The following is a 20,411-nucleotide window of genomic DNA, read 5'->3' on the forward strand; positions in this document are numbered from 1 at the left end:
GAGCTCCCAGGAAGTATCAGGGCAAGAGGAAGCCCTCGACTCTGGCTGGGGCAGTGGAAGCCTTTGCAGGCTGTGTGAAATCCCTGGTGGGCTCTTGACTTCTCAAGAAGCTTGCGGGGGTAGGTCACTACAATGGCCCCCAGTCGTGGACTGCCTGACTAAATCAAGGTGGTTATTAAGCACTGTATATGCTATGATCTTATTTTTGCGGAAGACTAATAAAAATGTGGGCATCTACATGGAAGGCAGTCTGAAAAGGTATTCACTGAGGTATTGACAAGTTTCACTGGGTAGGTATGAGTAGAGAGTTCTTTACTTTCTTCTTTGGGTGTTTGATATTTTCTTACTTTCCTTTAATTTGTAAGCTTTGACTCTCAGTATGTGTACGGTTTTTTGCCTTTCTTTTAAAAAAATCAAAACTGATTTTTATGTTGTAAAAGTAATGATGCATGTACATGATAGATGATTGAAACAGGCCAATGTCAGGGCCTGGGATTGTACCCCACTCACAAGCTAACGAGTTAGTCTGACAAAGACGTGAGACTCCTGGGTCACACACATAAGAATCCACTACTCATTGCTCAGCAAACAGCAGGAGCGCCGTCTGCTTCAGTTCCACTTGCCCCCCTGAGTCCCACAGGGGTGACAACGGAGAGGCTTGCCCCGCAGCTGAGGAACACTGAGCTTGGAGAATTTCCTTCTTTTCGAGTAGGTGGTAAGCAAGCTTGCTCTTTGTCCTGAAGGGAGACATTACTTCATCCCTCAGCGTTACTCACTGCAAACACAACCTTGAGAAACGGCCTGGATGTAGAGCGGCCAGGACCTTGTATTGCTGGCATATCAGCAAGGGTGTGCAGGGAAGCTCGGGGCTGGGGTGGATTGCCTCTCCCACCAGGCAGCAGTGCATAAAGTGAAAAAGCTCCGAACCAACACCACCAGATAGACCCTGGTAACAGGGTATATATGCATATACACATGTATTTTTTACAGTATTAGATTTTATTATACATAATGTTCCTTGCTTTTCTTTTTTTTACTGAACAAAAGGAAGGAAGGAAGGAAGGGAGGAAGGAAGGAAAACATTTCATTGTCAGACATTAGGTTGTTTCAACATTTTGCTGTTGCAAACAGAAAAGTTGGAATAATTGGCTGCAAAGTAATTGGAGGTTAAAAAATTTTTTTTAATTAAAAAGAAAATCAACAAAAATGTTTGTAAGACTGCATATAGGACTTCCCTGGTGGCGCAGTGGTTACGAATCCACCTGTCAGTGCAGGGGACATGGGTTCGTGCCCCGATCCGGGAAGATCCCACAGGCCGCGGAGCGGCGGGGCCCGTGAGCCATGGCCGCTGAGCCTGCGCATCCGGAGCCTGTGCTCCGCAACGGGAGAGGCCACAACAGTGAGAGGCCCACGTACCACAAAACAAAAACAAAAAAACAGTATGGTACTGGCATAAAAACAGACACATAGATCAATGGAACAGAATAGAGAGCCCAGAAAAAAACCCACATGTATATGGTCAATCTATGACAAACGAGTCAAGAATATACAATAGGGAAAGGACAGCCTCTTCGATAAATGGTGTTGGGAAAACTGTACAACTACATACAAAAGAAACAAAGTGGACTACTTTCTCACACCATATACAAAAGTAAACTCAAAATTGATTAAAGACTTGAATGTAAAACTTGAAACCATAAGGCTCCTGGAAGAAAACATAGGTGATAATCTCCTTGACATTGGTCTTGACAATAACTTTTTAGATTTGACACCAAAAGCAAAAATAATAAGTGGGACTACATCAAACTAGAAAGCTTCTTTTGTTTGTTTGTTAAACAAATTTATTTATTTTATTGATTTATTTTTGGCTGTGTTGGGTCTTCGTTGCTGCGTGCAGGCTTTCTCTAGTTGCGGCGAGCGGGGGCTACTCTTCATTGCAGTGCGTGGGCTTCTCTCGTCGTGGAGCACGGGCTCTAGGCACACGGGCTTCAGTAGTTGCGGCATGTGGGCTCAGTAGTTGCGGCCCACGGCTCTAGAGCGCAGGCTGAGTAGTTGTGGCACACTGGCTTAGTTACTCCGCGGCATGTGGGATCTTCCCGGACCAGGGATTAAACCCATATCCCCTGCATTGGCAGGTGGATTCTCAACCACTGTGCCACCAGGGAAGCCCCAAACTAGAAAGCTTCTGAACAAAGGAAACCATCAACAAAATGAAAAGGCAACCTACAGAATGGGAGAAAATATTTGCAAATCATATCTGATAAGGAATTAACATCCAAAATATATAAAGAGCCCATACAACTCAATAACAACAACAAAAATATCTGATTTAAAATAGGCAGAGGACCCAAATATACATTTTTGTCAAAGAAGACATACAGATGGTCAACAGACACATGAAAAGATGTTCAACATCACTAATCAAATCAAAACTGCAATGAGGGGACTTCCCTGGTGGCTCAGTGGTTAAGAATCGGCTGCCAATGCAGGGAACATGGGTTTGATCCCTGGTCCGGGAAGATCCCACATGCCACAGAGCAACTAAGCCCATCCACCACAACTACTGAGCCTGCGCTCAAGAGCCCATGAGCTACAACTACTGAGCCCACGTGCTACAACTACTGAAGCCCACGTGCCTAGAGCCGGTGCTCTGCAACAAGAGAATCCACCGCAATGAGAAGACTGCGCACCTCAACGAAGATTAGCCCCCACTTGCTGCAGCTAGAGAAAGCCTGTGTGCAGCAATGAAGAACTAACACAGCCAAAAACAAAAAAGAAAAGAAAGAAAAGATATGTGCACCCCTATATTCATTGCAGCATTATTTACAATAGCCAAGATATGTAAGCAACCTAAGTGTCATACAATGGAATATTACTCAGCCATAAAAAAGAATGAAATCTTGCCATTATGGCAACATGGATGGACCTAGTGGGTGTTACGTTTAGTGAAATAAGTCAGACAGAGAAAGACAACACATTATTTCACTTATATGTGGAATCTAAAAAACAAAACAAATGAACAAACATAACAAAGCAGAAACAGACTCATAGATACAGAGAACAAATTGGTAGTTGCCAGAGGGGCGGGGGGTGCATGAAATAGGTGAGGGAGATTAAGAGGTACAAACTTCCAGTTACAAAAATCAAAGAGTCATGGGGAATATAGTCAATAACATTGTAATAACTTTGTAGGGTAACAGACGGTAACTAGACTTATCATGTTGATAAATTTTGTATTGTATAGAAATATAAAATCACTATGTTGTGCATCTGGTACTAACAGTGTTGTAGGTCAATTATACTTCAATAAATAAATAAGCAGGGGGAAGAAAAGAAGAGCCTGGAACATCTCGTTGCATCAGAAAAGTAAGGCAGTGCTCAAAGAATGATGGAAACATGTCAAAGGACAAAGAACCAGCTTGAAGGAGTTCCTGATGGCCAAGGCAGGGACACTTTGAGCATCAGAATGAATAATGGCTGTGATCAACTAAAGCGTTGAATAAAAAAAGAACCCATGAGTTCATACTGATTCTGAAAACGTTAGAGAGAGACACAGAGTGAAGGAGGAAGGGAGGGGGTGGAAGGGAGGAAAGAGTGTAGGGAAAGTTCTTCTACAAGTGGAAACCTAACATATAATTGTAGAAGAATGTAGAGTTTTAAAATGACCAATTTACAATCACCATAATAATAATGGATTCAGGTAAGAATGGATGTTTAAAAACATTGGGTAGGACTTCACGCTCCCAATGCAGGGGGCCCAGGTTCGATCCCTGGTCAGGGAACGTGATCCCGCATGCCGCAGCTAAGACCCAGCATAGCCAAATTAAAAACAACAACAACAACATTGGGTGAAATTGGAGCAGCGAGGTGTGGGGTGCATATAGGATATTTTTAGTCTTAAAGTCTTTCCCCACACGCTATGTATTCATCACCAAGGAAAAGTAGCAACTTTATGGTGGAGAAAAGTAATAGACACCATCTTAAGCCAAGTGATCAAAGTTCACATCACCAATGATGGGGCAACCCAACAACAGGAGGCTTCAGATATGATATGCACTGAGAAGGAACCAACATCACTTCTGTCCTAGCAAAAAATGCAAAACAATCTAATCATTAAGAAATATTAGGCAGATCCAAACTGAAAGACATTTTACAAAACAACTGGCCCATACTCTTCAAAAATGTCAGTGTCAGGAAGAACAAAGAAAGCCTGGGACATTCTTCCACATCTTAAAAGAGTAAAGAGACATGATAATTAAATGCAATATGGGGGCTTCCGGGGGCTTCCGGGGGCTTCCGGGGGCTTCCCTGGTGGCGCAGTGGTTGGGAGTCTGCCTGCCAATGCAGGGGACACGGGTTCAAGCCCCGGTCTGGGAAGATCCCACATGCCTCGGAGCAGCTGGGCCCGTGAGCCACAACTACTGAGCCTGCGCGTCTGGAACCTGTGCTCCGCAACGCGAGAGGCCGCGACGGTGACAGGCCCGCGCACCGCGATGAGAAGTGGCCCCCACTCTCCGCAAATGGAGAAAGACCCCGCCCAGAAACGAAGACCCAACACAGCCAAAAATAAATGAATAAATAAATTTATTTTTAAAAATGCAATATGGGGGGGCTTCCCTGGTGGCGCAGTGGTTAAGAATCCGCCTGTCAAGGCAGGGGAGCCGGGTTCAAACCCTTGTCCGGGAAGATCCCACATGCCGCGGAGCAACTAAACCCGTTCGCCACAACTACTGAGCCTGCGCTCTAGAGCCCATGCGCCACAACTACTGAAGTCTGCATGCCTAGAGCCTGTGCTCTGCAAAAAGAGAAGCCACCGCAATGAGAAGCCTGTGCACTGCAAGGAAGAGTAGCCCCTGCTCGCCGCAACTAGAGAAAGCCCAAGCGCAGTAACGAAGACCCAATGCAGCCAAAAAATAAATAAATAAAGACTTGACCTTAAAAAATAAATAAATTAAATAAATAAATAAATAATAAATAGATAAATAAATGCAGTATGGGATCCTGGATTGTATCCTAGATTGGAAAAAAAGATGCTATAAAGGACACCGTGGGGATAACTGGAAAAATTCGAATAGACTGTAGAGTAGATAATAGTGTTGAATTAACATTAACTTTCCTGATTTTGATAAGTATGTTATGATTATATTCCTAGTTTGCAGGAAATACATGTTTGAAGAATGTAGGAGTGATGGTGCATTATGCAGCAAGTTCCTCTTAAATGTTTCACACACACAATAATAAGAATAAAAAATTTTAAAAATGGAAGAGAAAACACATATGTGGCAAAATAATATGAAGTGAGGGGGCTTCCAGGTTGATGAACACACAGATGCAGGAGGGATGGGGGGCGGGTAGCGTGGAAGCTCCGCCCCTTTCCCCCAGACCTTGCCCTATACGCCTCTTCCATCTCACTGTTCCTGTGTTATACACTTTTATAACAAACCAGTAATCTAATAAATCTTAACATTTTCCTGAGCCACCATTTCCCTCTATTTATTTAGCACCTGACCTGATATTTGAGAAGCACTCAACTTTGAAATGAAAAAGCAAGAATGCATATCTTGCAAACCTCAAATCTCTCCTCAGGTGCTCATAAAAGAAGAGAAAAAAAGGTTTCTAGTTAGTGGTCTTTAACAAAAACGCTGAATGGGGTCCTGTATTTCCCCAAAGTCAGGAACAAAGAGGACCCAGACAAACCTTCTGAGAACTACAGAGTTTTAAAGATGTATCCAGATGCCGTACTGAAAATGTAATTCCATCACCTGTCTATTATGTGCTCGGGCATCTAACTAAAGGACACGTTTAAAAAAAAAGAAATGGTGAAGCCATGTGAAGGGTCTATGGGTATTAACTGTATTGTTCTTGTGACTTTTCTGTGTTTGAAATTTTTCAAAATAAAGGAACATACTGGGAATTCCCTGGCGGTCCAGTGGTTAGGACTCTGCACTTTCACTGCCAAGGGTGCGGGTTCCATCCCTGGTCAGGGAACTGAGATCCCACAAGCTGTGAGAGGGGGCCAAAAAAAAAAAAACCATGTTAAAAAATTAAAAGATCCAGAATCTGACTACTCTTCTCCACCTTCACTGCTGTCCCCCTGCCCTAAGCCTTGTCTTTCCTCACCTGCTTCGGGCTCTTAGCCACAAAGCAGCCAGTGGGACCCAGATCAAACATCTGATCCCATCTGTCCCCTGCTCTGAGACAGCTTCCACCCCACTCAGAGCCCAAGTCCTCAAAATGGACCACAAGACCACACCCAGTCTGACCCACCCTCCCCTCCAGTCCTCATTCCCTCTGCTCCTGCCACCAAGGCCTCCATCTCATCCCTGGAGAATCCGAGCCCTGGGGACTTTGTGTCATCTGTGGCCATGCCTGGAAGGCTCTTCACCCAGATAGCTAAATGGCTCAAATGTCACCTTCTTAGTATGGCTTTGCCTGGCTATTTAAAATTGTACCCCTTCCCCCTGGCCTGCACTACCCAGCTCCCACCTCTGCTTTCTCTCTATGGCACTTCTCATTTACTTTCTTATTTTGTTTTGTCTTTCTACCCCCACTGGAGCGTAAGCCCCGCGAGAGCATGCGTGTGTGTCTGTTGGCTGCTGTACCACTGAAAGTGCTTGGTAAACAGTCGGCACTCCGTGATGTTTATTGGCTGACTTGGAGTTCTCTGGCTGAGAGAAGGAAGAGGGCGCAGGGTGACCTTGCCTTGAAGGCAAGGACCAGAAAGGGACCAGGCAGGGGTGGGGCACTGCGAGCACTGGGTGTGCCTGAAACTGCGAAGGCTTCACCCAGACCACAGACCTCCAGGAAGGAGGTCATCAGAGGTCTGCAGGTGCAACAGTGGGGCAACCGACTCATGTTCCATGAAGATGTTTCTTCCCTCCCTAGGGTCTGGACTTTCAGCTCTGACCTCCTGCAGGTCTCTGAGGGGCAGACCTCCATGGCCCTGTGTGGCCTTGGGTCAGTCATGTCATCTCTTTGCCTTAGTTTCTTCATCTGTAAATAAGGATGATAATACTATTTTTCAAAGTTCTTGGGAGGATTAAGTTAGATAGTGTGTGTGGGGGTGTGGAATCCCTTAGTAAGAGCCTAATAAACAATAGCTGATGTTAAAAGAGGTGCGTTGTGTTGTCCCATCTGATCCCCCAAGGCCTGGGGCCTTTTCCTCCCATCCACAACCCTCTCTAGGAACAGGATTGACAAGTCAGGCAGCCGCTGGCCACCCCCCAACCCCGGGGAATTTCATTCTGGTCAGAGCGGTGTTTATGTACTAATCTATCGTTGAACATAATGGTTTCTTAATTTTTATCGAAGTATCGCATATTACAAGCACAGAGTGTTTGTCATGAATGGTAATACTCCTCCCCTTTCCCTCCCAAGTCATGGTCCTGGAAAGGAACCATTTTTTAATCCCTTTAATTTGTTTTAGTCTCAGCTCTTCTCGTGGGTCCATATCCCTCAACGATATGCTAATTCTGCTATTTTTTTATGTATCCGTCCTGCCTGCCATTAATCTACTAGTTTCTAGCTCCAGTAGGAGAGCATTTGACCCACTGGCCCTGTCCCACTTCCCGGGTCAGCTACATCCCTCTTTTTAGGCTCTTTGTAACTGTAACTAAAGTTGTTTTTGTTGCTGTAAGTATAATAACTCTCCATGGTCATTTTCAGTATCAGCTGTCATGTGTGGCGGCACAGTGGTTAAGGGAGGGAACTCTGGGGCCAGACTTCCTGGGGCCAGACCCAGGCTCAGCCACTGACTGAGTGTGTGACCCTGGGCAACAAATGTTACCTTCCTGTGCCTCAGGTTGCTGATCTGTGAGAAGGGTTAGCCTCATCCTGAGGATTCAGTGAGCTAGGACACGGGGTGCACTGGGAACAGTGCCAGCGACCTGTTAAACAACACAATTCAACTGAGGATCTAATTGGCTTTATTAAATGACTCATTAATTGGGCAGCATCCCACCTAGCAAGTAGAAAGGCTCTCTGAGGGGCTGTACAAATGGAAGGCTTTTATAGGCAGAAGTGGGGTGAGATGAGGAGGTGATCAGCAAAAGAAAAGAAGGATTATTTTAGGTGAGGACATCTTCCCTTAGAGGCAGCAGTCAGGAAAGGTAAGGGTCTTTTCAAGGAAATTACTTCACTAGTGTTTATCAAGAAGTTCCAGACTGGGCTTCCCTGGTGGTGCAGTAGTTAAGAATCCGCCTGCCAATGCAGGGCACGTGGGCCCGAGACCTGGTCCCGGGAAGATCCCACATGCTGCGGAGCAACTAAGCCCGCGAGCCACAACTACTGAAGCCCACACACCTAGAGCCCATGCTCCTCAACAAGAGAAGCCACCGCGATAAGCCTGCACACCGCAACAAGCCTGCACACCGCAACAAAGAGTAGCCCCCGCTCTCCACAACTAGAGAAAGCCCACGTGCAGCAACGAAGACCCAATGCAGCCAAAAATAAATAAATAAAATAAATTGAAAAAAAAAAAAAGAAGTTCCTTTGGGCTTCCCTGGTGGCGCAGTGGTTGAGAATCTGCCTGCTGATGCAGGGGACACAGGTTCGTGCCCCGGTCCGGGAAGATCCCACATGCCACGGAGCGGCTAGGCCCATGAGCCATGGCCGCTGAGCCTGCGCATCCGGAGCCTGTGCTCTGCAGTGGGAGAGGCCACAACAGTGAGAGGCACGCGTACCACAAAAAAAAAAAAAAAAAAAAAGAAGCTCCAGACTGATTAATTTAAAATTCTATGCCTGGGGGAGCAGCTGAAACTGCAATTAGGCTAGGTATTAAGTTTTGGTTTTGGTGACTCAGCTTAACACAAGTGACTCCATTTGGGCCTGTTGCCTCATTTTTTTTTTTTTTAAGTACTCAAATGTTGGGGTTTTTTTGGCTGCGTTGGGTCTTCGTTGCTGTGTGTGGGCTTTCTCTAATTGAGGCAAGCAGGGGCTACTCTTCATCGCAGCGCGTGGGCTTCTCACTGTGGTGGCTTCTCTTGCTGTGGAGCCTGGATTGTAGGCACGTGGGCTTCAGTAGTTGTGGTGCAAGGGCTCAGCAGTTGTGGCGCACGGGCTCAGTTGCTCCGCAGCATGTGGGATCTTCCCGGACCACGCTCGAATCCGTGTCCCCTGCAATGGCAGGCGTACCCTCAACTACTGCGCCACCAGGGAAGTCCCTACATTTACTTTTATAATGCTTAAAGTAGCTAATACTTGCATTCTCTTCTTTGCATTGTCTAGAGCTTCACTGTCCATTGTCTAGAGCAGCCACTAACCATGTGGAACTATTTTAATTTAAATTCATTAAAATTCATTAAGATTTAAAATTCAATGGATAAAAAAGATGTGGTATATGTATACAATGGAATCTTACTCAGCCATAAAAAAAATGAAATAATACCATTTGCAGCAACATGGATAGACCTAGAGATTATCATCCTAAGTGAAATAAGTCAGACAGAGAAAGACAAATATCATATGATATCACTTTTATGTGGACTCTAAAAAAATGATACAAATAAACTTATTTACAAAACAGAAATAGACTCACAGATGTAGAAAACAAACTTATGGTTACCAAAAGGGAAAGGGATGGGGGAGGGATAAATTAGGAGTTGGGATTAACAGATACACACTGATATATATAAAATAGATAAACAACAAGGACCTACTGTATAGCACAGTGAACAATATTCAATATCTTGTAATAACCTATAATGGAAAAGAATTTTTTTTTAAATAAATTTATTTATTTATTTATTGCTGTGTTGGGTCTTCGTTTCTGTGTGAGGGCTTTCTCTAGTTGTGGCAAGCGGGGGCCACTCTTCATCGCGGTGCGCGGGCCTCTCACTGTCACGGCCTCTCTTGTTGCGGAGCACAGGCTCCAGATGTGCAGGCTCAGTAGTTGTGGCTCACGGGCCCAGTTGCTCCGTGGCATGTGGGATCTTCCCAGACCAGGGCTCGAACCCGTGTCCCCTGCATTGGCAGGCAGATTCTCAACCACTGCGCCACCGGGAAGCCCAGAAAAGAATTTTTAAAAGAATATACATATCTGGGGCTTCCCTGGTGGCATGGTGGTTAAGAATCTGCCTGCCAATGCAGGGGACACAGGTTCGAGCCCTGGTCCAGGAAGATCCCACATGCCACGGAGCAACTAAGACCGTGCACCACAACTACTGAGCCTGCACTCTAGAGCCCACGAGCCACAACTACTGAGCCCGTGTGCTGCAACTACTGAAGCCCGCGCGCCTAGAGCCCGTGCTCCACAGCAAAAGAAGCCACTGCCATGAGAAGCCCACACACTGCAAAGAAGAGTAGCCCCTGCTTGCCGCAACTAGAGAAAGCCCACGCACAGCAATGAAGACCCAACGCAGCCACAAACAACTAAAATAAATAAATTAAAAAAAAAAAGAATATACATATCTGAATCACTTTGCTGTACACCTGAAACTAACACAACACTGTAAATCAACTATACTTCAAATTAAAAGAAAAAAAAAAGATTTAGGGAATTCCCTGGCAGTCCAGTAGTTAGGACTTCATGCTTCCTCTACAGGGGCACTGGTTCAATCCCTGGTCAGGGAACTAAGATCCTTCAAGCTGCATGGCACAGCAAAAAAAAAAAAAAAAAAAAAAAAAAAAAAAATTTAAAATTCAGCTCCTTGGTAGCAACTAGCCAGCCACATTTCAAGTGCTCAAAAACCTCATATGGTTAATGGCTACCATACTAGATAACACAGAGGTAGAATATTTCCATCATCTCAGAAATTCAGGATCAGCACTGTCTGGTCCAGAGTTTGAGTCTAAAAATGGAAAACTATTAATTTTATTTCCTTTTTAAGATTATATAAATGTTGTTCAGTGCACAACCAATAGTTTACTATGATTACCCACCCTTAATTATATATCTTTTAATTTTTCCTAGAATTTCTAATTGTTTTTCCTAGTTGCTTGCTCTGAGTGGCCTATCTGTCCCCCTGCCTCTCCCTATGGCTGTACAGCTTCATGCTGGGACTGGTGGTTATTTCTCTCTCAAGTGAGATCCCCTGTTTCCTATACCTCTCATCCTCCTCTTTCCCGGCTTATCTCCTCATTTTTGCTGGAGCACATCCTCAAGTCACTTCCTAAGACAGTGATCTTCCTGAGAAGTTAAACTTTCTAAATAATCTTGCACCCTAATATGTCTTTATTTTATTCTCACATTTGTTTGATATAGAATTATAGGTAGGCTAAAAAATATTTTCTTTAGAACCTAGAAGTCATTGACTCATTTTCTTTTAGGATCTGAATACTTGATTTTGCTGAGGAAAAGTCTGATGCTAATTCAAGGGTTTTTTCTCAAAAGAAAAAAAAAAAAGGAAAAATTTGTAAGTTCAGTCTTCAAACTGGGAAGCCCTACTCCAGTAGCTAAAACCCCAGTTAGCTATTTATTAGCTCACTCCAAAGTATGAACGGACATTAAAGAAATACCAGACATTCAAAAAAGCACTGAAACATGAAAAGAAAGCACCCAGACGAACCAACCCTGTCATCCATCCTGCCTCCCTCCTTTCTAATAGAACCCCAGTTTGTTCATCAGGGCCACTGCACATCAGGGACACTGACCCCCTCCTTCAGCTCCAGGAGAAAGTCTAATTAATCTAAAGTAACTACCACCACCTCCATCCACGATTAGATCAGGAAAGAGAATGTGACCCCATTCTAGCCACTGAGATGCAAGCTTCATGAGGTTCAAAAGTTCTTCCTTAAAACAAAAACAAAAACAAAATATAAGGGAAATGACTTCTCTTTCCCACCAGCCATGATTAAAGACACATCCTACAACTCTGAGAAGAACCAGCCCTAGGATGCTGACAATGTTGTGGGTGGAGAGAATGGAGTCAAACAGCAAGGGATCCTGGAGGCATTGTGAAAGCTGGATCAGTGGGCCCTGAATCCCACCTGTCCCCTTCTGTGGGCCTCTTATTAGCTCATAAAAGTGCAGAATACAAAATCAATGTACAAAAATCAGTTGTGGGGACTTCTCTGGTGGCACAGTGGTTAAGTATCCACCTGCCAATGCAGGGCACGTGGGTTCAAGCCCTGATCTGGGAAGATCTCATGTGCCGCAGAGTAGCTCAGCCCGTGAGCCACAACTACTGAGCTCACGTGTCACAATTACTGAAGCCCATGCGCCTAGAGTCCGTGCTCCACAACAAGGGAAACCACTGCAATGAGAAGCCTGCGCACCGCAACGAAGAGTAGCCCCTGCTTGCCTCAACTAGAGAAAGCCCGTGTGCAGCAACAAAGACCCAACGCAGCCAAAAATAAATAAATAATAAATTTATTTTTAAAAATCAGTTGCGTTTATATACACTAATAACAAACTATCAGAACAAGAAATTAAGGAAACAATCTTATTTACAACTGCATCAAAAAGAGTAAAATACCTAGGAATAAATTTAACCAAGGAAATGAAATATCTGTACACTGAAAACTGTAAGACATTCATGAAAGAAACTGAAGAAGACAAAAATGGAAAGATATTTCATGCTCGTGGATTGGAAGAATTAATATTGTTAAAATGTCCATACCACCCAAAATAATCTACATTATATGTAATCCATATCAAAATTCCAGTGGCATTTTTCACAGAAACAGAACGAACAATCCTAAAATTTGCATGGAACCACAAAAGACCCCAAGAGCCAATGCAGTCTTGAGAAAGAATAATAAAGCTGGAGACATCACACTTCCTGATTTAAAACTATATTACAAAGATAAAATAATCAAAACAGTATAGCATTGGCATAAAAACAGACACATAGATCAATGGAACAGAATAGAGAGCCCAGAAATAAATCCACAAAACATGGTCAATTAATTTACTACAACAAAGCTAAGAATATACAGTGGGGAAAGGAAAGTCTCTTCAATAAATGGTGTTAAGAAAACTGGACAGCCATATGCAAAATAATTAACCTGCACCCCTCTCTTACACCATACACAAAAAAATAATACAAAATGGATCAAGGCTTGAAGGTAAGTCCTGAAACCGTAAAACTCCTAGAAGAAAACATAGGCAATAAGCTCCTTGACATTGGTCTTGACAATGACTTTTTGGACTTGACACCAAAAACAAACATAAATAAGTGGGACTACATCAAACTAGAAAGCTTCTGCACAAAGGAGACCATCAACAAAATGAAAAGGCAACCTACAGAATGGGAGAAAATATTTGCAAATCATATATCTGATAAGGGTTTAATATCAAAATATATAAAGAAATCATACAACCACATTGTAAAACCAAAAAGAATCTGATTTAAAAATGGGTGCGGGGGGCTTCCCTGGTGGCGCAGTGGTTGAGAGTCCGCCTGCCGATGCAGGGGACACGGGTTCGTGCCCCGGTCTGGGAAGATCCCACATGCCGCAGAGCGGCTGGGCCCGTGAGCCATGGCCACTGAGCCTGTGCTCCGGAGCCTGTGCTCCGCAAGGGGAGAGGCCACAACAGTGAGAGGCCCGCCTACCGCAAAACAAAAAAAAAAAAAAAAAAAAAAAAAAAAAAAAAAAAAAAAAAAAAAAAAAATAAAAATGGGTGCGGGGACTTCCCTGGTGGTGCAGTGGTTTAGAATCCACCTGCTAATGCAGGGGACACGGGTTCGAGCCCTGGTCTGGGAAGATCCCACAGGCCGCAGAGCAACTAAGCCCATGCACCATAACTACTGAGCCTGTACTCTAGAGCCCGCGAGCCACAGCTACTGAGCCTGTATGCCACAACTACTGAAGCCCAGGTGCCTAAAGCCCATGCTCCGCAACAAGAGAAGCCACCGCGATGAGAAGCTCACACACCACAATGAAGAGTAGTCCCCGCTCACCACAACTAGAGAAAGCCCGCATGCAACAATGAAGACCCAAGGCAGCCAAAAATAAATAAATAAATAAATAAATTTAAAAAATATAGGTGGGGAATTCCCTGGCAGTCCAGTGGTTAGGGCTCCATGCTCCCACTGCAGGGGGGCATTGGTTCAATCCATGGTTGGGGAACTAAGATCCTGCAAGCCATGGAGTGTGGCCAAAAAAAATTTTTAAATAAGGACTTCCCTGGTGGTCCAGTGGCTAAGACTTCATGCTCCCAATGCAGCGGGGCCCGGGTTCGATCCCTTGTCAGGGAACTAGATCCCATATGCTGCAACTAAGCGTTCACATGCCTCAACTAAAGATCCTGCATGGGCTTCCCTGGTGGCGCAGTGGTTAAGAGTCCGCCTGCCGATGCAGGGGACACGGGTTCGTGCCCCGGTCTGGGAAGATCCCACATGCCGCGGAGCGGCTGGGCCCGTGAGCCATGGCTGCTGAGCCTGCGCGTCCGGAGCCTGTGCTCCGCAATGGGAGAGGCCACAACAGTGAGAGGCCCATGTACCGCAAAAAAAAAAAAAAAAAAAAAAAAAAAAGATCCTGCATGCTGCAACTAAGACCCAGCACAGGCAAATAAATAAATAAATAAATAAATATTTTTAAAAATTAAAAAATAATAAATAATAAAATAAAAATGGGCGGAGGATCTGAATATACTTTTTCCCAAAGAAGACATACAGATGGTCAACAGACACGTGAGAAGATGCTCAACGTCACTAATCATGAGGGAAATGCAAATCGAAACCACAATGAGATATCACCTCATACTTGTTAGAATAGCTATTATCATAAAACAAGAACTAAGTGTTGACAAAGATGTGGAGAAAATGGAACCCTTGTGCACCATTGATGGAAATATAAACTGTTGCAGCCAGTATAGAAAACAGTATGGAGGTTCCTCAAACAATTAAAAATAGAACTACCCAATTCCACTTCTGGGTATTTACCCAAAGGAAATGAAAACACTAACTCAAAAAGATACATTGTACCCTCATGTTCACTGCAATATTATTTATAATAGCCAAGACACTGATGCAACCTAAGTGTTATATACACACACATATATATATATATATATATATATATAGAGAGAGAGAGAGAGAGAGAGAGAGAGAGGAAGAGAGATGTATATACTTATATACAGGAACATTATTAAGCCATAAAAAAAGAAGGAAATCTTGCCATTTGTGACAACACAGATGGACCTTGAGGGCATTATGCTAAGTGAAACATAGAGAAACACAAATACTGGATGATCTCACTTATATGTGGAATCTTAAAAATAAAAAACAAACAAAAAACCTCATAGATACAGAGAACAGATTGGTGGTTGCCAGAGGCGGGGGTGTCAGGGGTGGGTGAAATGGGTGAAGGGGGTCAAAGGTACAAACTTCCAGTTATAAAATAAGTAAGTCCTGGGGATGTAATATACAGCATGTTGACTACAGTTCATAATGTTGTATTGCCTTTTTAAAAGTTGCTGAGTAAATCTTAAAATGTCTTATCACAAGAGACAAAACTACGTGTGGTGATGGATGTTAACTAGACTTAGGGTGGTGATGATTTTGCAATATATACAAATATCAAATCATTATGTTGTACACCTCAAACTAATATCATGTTATAAGACAATATATCTCAATTAAAATTTTAAAAAACTGGTGAAGTTAACAAAAATGAGAGGAAAAATTCCAAGCCTAAGAAAGAGCAAATAGAGTAACCCACTTCACATTTGACTATGAGCTTCCTGGGGCTGGCCCTTAAAGGGACAATTTACATGGTGAGTTTTCCTAGTCAAAGAGGAAGAAACACAGTCGTTCCTCAGAGGAGTCAGTGTTTTCCTGGCACTCACTTATAAAATTAATTTTCATGTGAGAACATCCCTCATGTAAGTTGATGTCCATGACATCAACCGACAATGCATCAGTCATGAGTAAGGACCTGGGCCTTGAAGGCAGACATTCTAGCCTGAATCCATGTCATTAACTGTGTGCACTTGGGCACCTTTCTTTTTTCTTTTTTTTTTTTTTGGTCACACCACTCAGCTTGCAGGATTAGTTCCCTGTCCAGGGATCAAACCCGGGTCCCCTGCAGTGGAAGCATGGAGTCTTAACCACTGGTCCACCAGGGAATTCCCTTAGGCACATTTCTGAGTCTCAGTTTTCCTGACCTTTAAAGTGGGAATAAGGGATCCACCTACAAGGTTATTTAATTTGTTCATTTATTCCACAAATACTTGTTGAACCCTAACCATGTGTCAGGCATAGTTTATAATTATGAACCTGTCACCTGTCCCCCTGGAGGTGACAGTCTCCTGAGGTGAGACAGAATCTAGACAAATCTATAGTGTTTGCTCTTATGGAGGACAAAGCCAAGTCAAAGGCCCTATAACCAGATCATGCTTGGCTGTTCTGGGAACCACAAGGAAGCCAGTGTGTCTGCAGTGGAGAGCCGTTGGGGGGCTTTGTCTTTGAAAAGGGCCTTTGGCTGCTGCCGAGAAGACAGACTATGGGGGGTGGCAGGGGGGGTGGCAAGGGTGGGAGCTCCCGCACCCACGTGAGAGATTAGGGTTAGGTTTAGGGTTAGGGAACCAGGATGATGGGCGATGAGAGGGAAGTGGTCAGCTGCTGACTATCTTCTGAGGTAGAACCAATGGGATTTCTTAACATATTGGATATGGGGGTGTGAGCGAGGGGATCTGACAGCACCAAGGTTTCTGGCCTGACTAACTGTAAGAACCAAATTGTCGTTTTCTGATATGGAAAGGCTGGGGATGGAGCAGGTTTGGGGGAGAAGATATAGAATTGATCAAACATGCTAAGTTTGATATGCCTATTAGACACCCAAGTGGAGGTTTCAAGTAAGCAATTCTCTATGAGCAAGTAAGGAACTCCCAGAAGAGACCCACATTGAAGGTGTAAATTTGGGGGCCATCAGCATTTGGTTGGTGTTTAAAGCTGTGGGTCTGGATGAGCTCACCTCAAGAGTGAGTGTTGATTAACAGAAGAGGACCAGAACTGACATGTGAGATCGGTGTTACTCCAGTTACAGAGAGGGCCATGGTGGCTCAGAGAGTTTAAGTGACTTGCCTAAGATCACACGGCTAGTAAGGGGGTAGAATCTGCATTCAAAACCAGGTCCTAGGGCTTCCCTGGTGGCGCAGTGGTTGGGGGTCTGCCTGCTAATGCAGGGGACGTGGGTTCAAGCCCTGGTCTGGGAGGATCCCACATGCCCCGGGGTAGCTAGGCCCGTGAGCCACAACTGCTGAGCCTGCACATCTGGAGCCTGTGCTCCGCAACGAGAGAGGCCGCGATGGTGAGAGGCCCATGCACCGCGATGAAGAGTGGCCCCCGCTTGCCACAACTAGAGAAAGCCCTCGCACAGAAACGAAGACCCTTTTAAAAAAAAAAAGGAAACTAAAAATCATAAAATCAAGTTTAAAAAAAAAACAAAAACCAGGTCCTAGTGCGAATCTTTCAACATTCCTTTAGAGTCATCTATATAAGCTTCTTTTGATCTAATTTGAGCCAGGGCTATAATTTAGAACATTTAGAGGATTTAACTGGTGTTCATTCAGGTTCCAAAGCCCTCGGTTGTTTCTCAGCTGAGCTTTGAGAACAGCTAGAGAATCAGGAGTCCAAGGTTGGGCCTGGAGGTCTGATGGGATTCCCACACACGGAGACAGGGCAGATCTGTGTGCTTTGCAAAGCCAGAGGTGGTAGGAATCAAAATACTAGATTATGAAAGTTGGAGACATTGAACATTAAGACATGATTTTGGATCCATCCCAGCCCCGGAACAATTAGTGGAGTACTCAGTATTACACCCCTGCAGCCTTCCTCCAGTCTGGAAGAATGTCACCAATAGTTGTCACCAACTACTTGCCCTCATCCCAATCCTAAATTAAAGGTAATGGTGCTCATCTCTCCAGGACTGTTATAAGGTTAAACAAGAAAATATCAGTGAGGTCACTCAGCTTATGGCAAGCCCTGGCACAGAGTTAAATTTATTTTTCATCTCCTGCCTCAGCCATTAAGAATATGGAAGCCATATGACTTCCAAGGGTTCCCTCCTGCCCCTACCCCAGGAATTTATTCAGTTTGACTTGTCCCACCTAGGACACAGTTCCACCCTGGGGTTCAGAGGTGGTGCTTTGGGGCTTGTCACCCTGGGCTGGTTGACATCTGCCCTCGCCAGATCCCTTCTCTGCCCTGCTCTCTGCCCTGGAGGCTCCCTTGCCCTCTGGCTCCCACTTGGGTTCAGCTAAAGGTAGGACAGCCTGGAGATCAGAGGGAGAGTGAAGAGAGTCAAGACATTTCTTCCCTGCTCTGGATCACGCCTCTGGCAGTGGCTTTATCTCCCTACCCATGTCTATAGCATCTGTGAGTTGGCCTCCTGGGATATTGTGATTTGCAATAAGAAATATACATTTGACCTTTGTCCCCGTTTCTGGCATGGAGCTCCCCAAACCACAAACACACACACACACACTGGAATTGATGATCAGAATTTTACCTCCTCCTCTATGTCTCCAGCTTTCACTGGGGTTCAGCGACCCTATTTCTTCCTCTTCTCCTTTAGTCCTTGGGGGCAACATTCTTTGTAGGTTCTTTTTTTTTTTTTTTGGCTGCGTTGGGTCTTTGTTGCTGCCCGCGGGCTTCCTCTGGTTGTGGCAAGTGGGGGTTACTCTTCGTTTTGGTGCTTGGGCTTCTCATTGCGGTGGCTTCTCTTGTGGAGCACGGGCTCTAGGCGCGCGGGCTTCAGTAGTTGCAACATGCGGGCTCAGTAGTTGTGGCTTGCAGGCTCTAGAACAGGCTCAGTATTTGTGGCTCATGGGCTTAGTTGCTCCATGGCATGTGGGATCTTCCCGGACCAGGGCTCGAACCCATGTCCCCTGCATTGGCAGGTAGATTCTTAATCACTGCACCACCAGGGAAGTCCTCTTAGTAGCTTCCTTTAAACATACACGTATCTCTACCAGGAGTCCCTATATTAAAGCCTCTGGAATTGTGCTGTCCAATATAATAACCACTGGCTACATGTAGGTATTTGAATTTAAATTACAATAATTAAATTAAATACAATTTAAAATGCAGTTCCTCCATTGCACTAGCCACATTTCAAGTGTTCAGTAGCCAATGTGGATAGTGGCTACCACTTTGAACAGTGCAGATATAGAAATCTGATCATGACAGATGGTTCTATTGGACAGCACTGCTCTAGAACCAGCTGAGTTAGACTCTGTTTCCTGCTGGGCTGACTGACCTACCTTCCCCCACATCCGTCAGAACCAAGGCACTTTTATCTGGTTTATATATTTGGGAATCCAGTTTAAACTGTCATTTGTTCTCAACTATTCTAACAGGTATTCAAGACATAATGTTTAGGGACTTCCATGGTGGTTCAGTGGTTTAGACTCCACACTTCCACTGCAGGGGGCATGGGTTCGATCCCTGGTCAGGGAACTAAGGTCCCACATGCTGCATGGCACGACCAAATAAATATAATTCTTTTTTTTTTTGGCATATGTACTTTCTTTTAAAATTTAATTTATTAATTAATTTATTTTTGGCTGCGTTGGGTCTTTGTTGCTGCATGCGGGCTTTCTATAGTTGTGGTGAGCGGGAGCTACTCTTTGTTGCGGTGCGCAGCCTTCTCATTGCGGTGGCTTCTCTTGTTGCAGAGCATGGGCTCTAGGCGTGCGGGCTCAGTAGTTGTGGCTCGTGGGCTCTAGAGAGCAGGCTCAGTAGTTGTGGCGCACGGGCTCATTTGCTCTGCGGCATGTGGGATCCTCCCAGACCAGGGCTCGAACCCATGTCCCCTGCACTGGCAGGTGGATTCTTAACCACTGCACCACCTGGGAAGTCCAATAAATGAATTCCTAAAAAAAAAGAAGACATAATGTTTAACCCTCATGCACTGAGGGCGGGAACATGCAACAGTGCAGCCACCTTGGAAAAATTTGACAGTTCCTTTACATACTAAACGTTTATAACCATATGACCCAATAATCCCACTTTTGGGTATATACCCAAGAGACCTGAAAACATAAAAACTTATACATATGCAAAAACTTGTTCACAATGTGCATTATTTCTAATTGCCAAAAAGTGGAAACAACCTACATGTCCATCAACTAATTCGTGGATAAACAAAATCCCAATTCTCAATTTTTCATGGTCCCTTGGACCCCAGGTCTCAGTTTCCTCCCTTGGGCTGTTATCTATCTGCTGAGACTGCTGGGTTATAAGCCGGCCTGGCCTCCATCTCAGACCACTCTTCAAAAGCATTTCAATGAATATTTACTGAGCACCTACTGTGTGCCAGGCATGGCACTCAGTGCTGGAGGTACACGGGCTCTGCAGGGTTTCTGGCTCTCATGGAACTTACTGCAGCCATTGACAAGAGTTACGAAGGGGAAGCACAGACCTATGAGACCACATAACAGAAGCCCCTACTCAAACCTGAGGATCAAGGAAGGCGTCCTGGAGGAAGAGATACATTCGCTGTACCTGAAAGATGAATAATAGAAG

The sequence above is a fragment of the Hyperoodon ampullatus genome (assembly GCF_949752795.1).
Source record: "Hyperoodon ampullatus genome assembly, chromosome: 14".
Taxonomy (NCBI): Eukaryota; Metazoa; Chordata; class Mammalia; order Artiodactyla; family Ziphiidae; genus Hyperoodon; species Hyperoodon ampullatus.